Consider the following 6,373-nt stretch of genomic DNA (forward strand, 5'->3'; position numbering starts at 1 on the left):
AGATAAGAAACCAATTCTTAATAAACATTCATTTATTAATAATATCATTGTATCATTCAGGCACAAATATAACTTTTGAATGGATACCAAGTCATGTAGGTATACAAGGCAATGAGTTGGCTGATTTTCATGCTAAACAGGCATTAAGTTTTCAAAATATTTGTATCTTTCTACCGTTGTTCAAAGATGATTTTAAAACATTGTGTAAAAATTTAATGAAGAATATGTGGCGAGAAAAAATTGAATAAAGATAAGTATCGAGCATTGTATCAAATCTGTCCAAAAATTAATTTTGACATAAAAATACCAAAAATGTCCAGATACAAAGAAAAACTGAATTAAGAACTGGTTATATAACACTGAACAAACATCTGCATAAAAAAGGCATATCTAACAATAAATTGTGTGAGGAGTGTCGTGTTGAAGAAACAGTGGATCATTTTTTATTACACTGCAAATCATATAACGCAGAAAGATCTATTTTATTTGACAGTTTAAAAAAAATACAAATACAGAATTTTCAACTAAAAAATATCCTAACAGTATACAATGTTTTACCGATTGATACATACGAAAAGAGCACGAATATAATGATACTCTAAAAGTTTTTTTTTATAACACTGGTACAGAAACTTGTTTTTATTTTTGTACACAAAATAAATGGGGTCTACCTACATTAGGAAGAACTCATTGAGATCTGTCCCCACAAAAAAAAAGGATCATTTGTTAATGAATAAAATGTTTTTTAAACTCATTTTATATTTAAATAAAATAAAATGCTGCAAAATAAATGAAAAGTATACTGCTGGTCGCACATATCCTTCTTTTTACTACAAAGTTGAACACAATATGCCTCATTGGCATCAGGACGCCAATCTCTGGGTCCAAAACATATGGTAATAGTAGTTCCCGAAGTCTCGGTGTCAAAAATGGGTTACAGTTCAAAACTTTACTTTCCAGATTGATTATACGGTGGTCTCATGGTCAGTGAGGGCAGTCGGGGTCAAAACACAGACCACGACAATCATCAGTGAACAAGGGGACCATAACTCAAGCTGGTCTCTTGGTATCCATGGGAATTTAATATATATATTTTTTTCTTTTGTTAATCCCAATGAAGGTGAAAAAAGTATACGACAGGTTATTTTTATCTGGCGCATACATATTTTTGACAATTTTTCATTCAATAATTGACACCGGGCTATCGAGAAGCAGTATCTAATCTCCATCTTCAACGATGGACATTCAGATTCATATATACACTTGTGTTTATTTATAAGCTACTACTACCACACAAATCAAAGCAGGTATCTATGTAATTAGCAATGCATTGCAACGTTATAAGCAAGAATGACAAAATAAATATTTCAAATTCTATAATATTTTACAAAAGTAAATACACAATACATTAAAGACTTTTAAAAAACTCACAACTTCAGAACTCCCGTGTAGTGAAAAAACACGAAACACATAGAATTTTTCCAAATACATTCACGATAAGTTTAAATATTTAAAAAAAAACAACCAACGATTGTATAAAACTTTTACAGGTGGCTTATAATCGTACATGTAAAAGATTTAAAAAGTGGGGGTCAATGGGCAATTTTTTTTAAGGCATTCAAATGGTTAAACCAGAGCACATCTGACAAAACTCCCAAAAACATGACAAGCGAACATACTTAACATAAAGTGTCAAGTTCAAACTCAGACTATGACAACCAAAGAAGATAGCAGTGATTCTCATACCTTGCTTTAACTTTGTCAAGTAAATTAAACTGGTGGATATTTGTCTTCTTGGCATTCATACCACATCTTCTTATCTTTAGTATACATATTTAAAATTGATTATTGAACTGTGAAAATGTAGCAAAGTTCTGGATTTAGCTGTTAGACAGACATAAAATTGAGAATGTAAATAGGGAATGTGTTTAAGAGACAACAACCTGACCAATGAAAAGACAACAGCCGAAGGCCACACATGGATCTTCAATGCAGAGGGAAAATCCTGATCCCGGAGCTGTACAATGTACAAATATTATATTGACAAAATGACCTATTTTTTTCAGAGGAACTGTACCAAGTGCTTACATTTTGATATTCAACACTGAACCTCAGCAAAGAGGTTAAGGTTAGATGAATCCTGTCAGATGAACCATGAAAATGAGGTCATGGTTAGGTGAACACAATTGTCATGGTTAGGTGAACACAATTGTACTTGATATTCATATGATGAAGACATAATCTTTCACTCAGTTTAATTGAGGTCTGGAGCTGGCATGTCAGTTAACTGCTAGTAGTCTGTTGTTATTTATGTATTATTGTCATTTTATTTATTTTCTTTTGTTACATCTTTTGACATCAGACTCGGACTTCTCTTGAACTAAATTTTAATGTGCGTATTGTTATTCTTTTACTTTTCTACATTGGCTAGAGGTATAGGGGGAGGGTTGAGATCTCATAAACATGTTTAACCCCGCCGCAATTTTGCGCCTGTCCCAAGTCAGGAGCCTCTGGCCTTTGTTAGTCTTGTAAGATTTTAAATTTTAGTTTCTTGTGTATAATTCGGAGTTTAGTATGACGTCCATTATCACTGTACTATTATGCATATTTTAGGGGCCAGCTGAAGGACACCTAAACGTTGCGCACGATGTTCCTACAACACGACGTTACACCACCACGACGTCAAAGAGAGTTTTCTGAAACTTTTGACGTACATTTATTCAATTTGCAATTTCATTTGCTTTTTTTTATGTAGTTGGTTGATTCTAAATCTGTCTCTATTAATTTTGTGATGTCTATTTACCATGAATTTATTTATCTCAAGTTGTGGAAATCGATTAAATAATTTTTACCCTTAATTCACCACCGTTAATTCACCTTAAAATGTTGTAGTGTCGTAAGTGGTGAACTTGAAGGAAGGAAAAATGGGACAGAAGTATACAGTTTTCAATAAATGAATTATAACAAAACTTTAATCGCAGGCTGCTAAAATTGCTTGGTGCATATCATTTGTCATTGTAAAATTTTCATATCATGATTCAACCCTTATACAAATATATCCGACACTCTGCAAATAAATAAAAACATATTTAACCTTGATTAATTTGAATTGAATTGTATTAAAAATTTGCTTGACACATAACTTTTCGAAATGCAACCATTAAATAGAATTATTATAACCCGATCTTGAAAATTATTTTCCCAGTCATTTGAAGTTGCTTGCTTTTAAAATGTACCAATCTTCTCCTGAATCGTCCGTATAATATGGGGTTGCTTTAATTCAATGAAACTGTTTTTGTCGCTGTTTCCGATAATCTTTCAGTTACCTCCGTTACATGCACAACATGCACCGTTGGTTTTTTTCGACAACCAGCAATTTTCTTTTTTTAAATTTCACCACGCAATTCGTTTTAATATCAGGAATATTTAAAGGAACAAATTTTGCACATGTAACGTCGGGGAAAAAAAGCGTTTGTTTGAATTTTTCGACGTTTTTCGACATTTGGACAAAATGGCTACCGTTTTGTAATGTTTCGTAGCATTTTAATCCTTTTAGACCCAAACATGCAGTTAATAAAAAAAGAATCTAGACTTTATGTTCTTTTCGTGTATCTAACTTTTGTCTAGGTAAATTATGAATTACTTATTGAAATATCATGTAAAAAACCCGCATTAGTTGCTTTGACAAATGAAATATCAACTTGGACAAAATGGCTACCGCTAGACAAACGACTGTGTAGACATGGTTTTATAGAACCTACAATTTTTGAACTCACGAGCAATGAGGCAAATGTTTGTTCTTTCGGTAGATGTTAAAATTATTTTACATTTTTTAGACATTTTTAGCTATGTCTACTTATAAATCTACCTTTTAGTCGTTAAGTCAACGAAAAACGTCATTGGACATTTTTCTTATTCCAGCTTAATATGTAGCAACCGAGTCAAACGAAATTCGACCAAAAGAACGGCTTTAATACAACCAAGAACGGACACACTTCGTTGCTTCTGCCAAGTTTCGGGAAGATCAGAGAATAAAAAATATGATCACTATACATAAGAGATAAAACAGTTGTTCAAAAATGTAACGTTGGACATCCGTTTTTTTTCATATAGCTTTGTTGTTTTAATCCTAAAATATACTAGATATTACTAAGAATATGACCAAGAGCTATAAGAACATAAAGGAAAACATATACTGAATCAGTTTTTATAGTGGTTAGTGTTTGTTAACATTTTATTTTGTTTTGCGGTGGAAATTTCGAAGATTCTGTTTTAAATCACAGGGGTTGTAGGAACAGCGTGCGTGACGTTCTACGGGTGCGTGAATTCTCGCTACATTGAAGACCCATTGGTTGCCTTCGGCTGTTGTTTGCTCTATGGTCGGGTGGTTGTCGCTTTGACATATTCACCATTTCCTTTCTCAATTTTACACTTAGACAAAAATAATTCTAGACCAAATCTGGTGGACCTATTACTAATATAGTTGTTATTTAGAATCTGATCTCAGAGTGAACACTTAAAGGTGTATTCTCTAACATTTATGAAAGTATTCTTATTTTTTTTTATTGATCACTTAGAAATAATGTTTGAAGGTACATTGGCCACAGTTTTCTGAAAAATTCAGATTGTCTTTTAAAGTCCAAATAAATACTAAATTACAAAGCAAATATCTCCAAAATTAAAGAGAATTCAATGTTATAAATGTAAAACAAAAACGCCAGTTTGTATTTTTAAATGAGTTACATAACTATATATATAAAAGGGCAAAAAATCATGCATCATTGAAAGCATATTACCACCACAAGATAAATATTTGGATTCAAATCAAACATTAAACTAGAGGCTCTCAAAGAGCCTGTGTCGCCCACCTTTATCTATAATTGTTGTTCTGGAAATCATGTAAAATAAGGTTAAAATCATAGGACACATTTTCAATCAAGATACCCACTTGGAATTTGTGGCTAAGTTTTATTCTTTTTGACCCAGTAGACTAAGTAGATTATTGTAAAAAAACATTTTTTGACAGCGTTTTTACGCCCGATATTAGGATATCGACTGCATTTGGTGTTTATCATAACATCTATGCAGCAAAAGGGCCAAGCAACATGTCTAAAAAGTAAAATCACAAAATACTGAACCTAGAGGAAAATTAATTCGGAAAGTCCATAATCCCACGGCAAAATCAAATAACAAAACGAATTAAAAACGAATGGACAAGAACTGTCATATTCCTGACTTGGTACAGGCATTTTCAAATGTAGAAAATGGTGGATTAAACCTGGTTTTATAGCGCTTACCCTCTCACTTTGATGACAGTCTCATCAAATTCCGTTATATTTACATTGATGCATTAACTAAACAGACACAATAAATAAAATAGTCAAAATACGGGTACATCAGTCATCATCGTATAACAATTTTAAAAGGAACAATTTAACAGAACACAAAAACATCTATCTACAAACATATTCATTGATTTGTGTGTCTGACGTCAGAACATGTTATACGTCACATAGATGTGTCGTTCAATGTGCATACAAACAATTTTAAAATTTACAATGTTAGCATGCAGGTTTAAAAAACCAAAAGTATCTAAGAATAAATTTCAGAAATAGACCGAGATTTAAACTAGTCCAAAAGTTATATATATAGAATTTACACTACAGCCCACGTGGACTTTGTCATTTCCACGCGCCCACGGTGGGCGTGTGCATTGGGTGGACATTTCGGTCCACGCCCGCCCACGTGTCCACTTGTCCACGGTATGTCGTGTGCATTGGGTGGACATCTGTGGTCCACGCCCACCGACCGGTCCACGGTATAGCGTGGAATCCACGCCCACTGCTGTCCACGGGAGATCGGGTGGGCGGGGTCGATCCATGAACGTTATATATCGGTAAAGTGGTTGCCATATGTTTATTGATTTGTAAATGTATTGATATGCACTTGTAACACTTTGTACATGGAGTAATTTATCCTATAATAAAACATTGTGAAATTTTTGCATTGTTTTGTACGTGAATTAGGAAGCCTTAGCTTAATGTTTTGTTTACAGTTCAGTTTGTATTGATTTGACACCAATGAATAAACTTAAATTGAAATTATGTGAATTTGCCATTTTAAAATTGTTGTCGTAAATACTGATTGACGTGTAGATACAATAAACCAAGATGCCACCTGAATTATTTCAATAGAATAACATGTGCTCTTAGGCAGCAACCATTTGATTTTCGGGGGGGGGGGGGGGGGGGGAGCTATGGATTTTGTCGGAGAAAAAAAGTTTGTTTCCAGTTTTTGGAGAAAAAAAAATAATTTGTTTTTGACCCTGAGAAAAAACAATTGTTTGTTACACCCTCAGCTGCCACTATATGTA

The sequence above is a fragment of the Mytilus edulis genome, chromosome 3, assembly GCF_963676685.1.
Source record: "Mytilus edulis chromosome 3, xbMytEdul2.2, whole genome shotgun sequence".
NCBI lineage: Eukaryota > Metazoa > Mollusca > Bivalvia > Mytilida > Mytilidae > Mytilus > Mytilus edulis.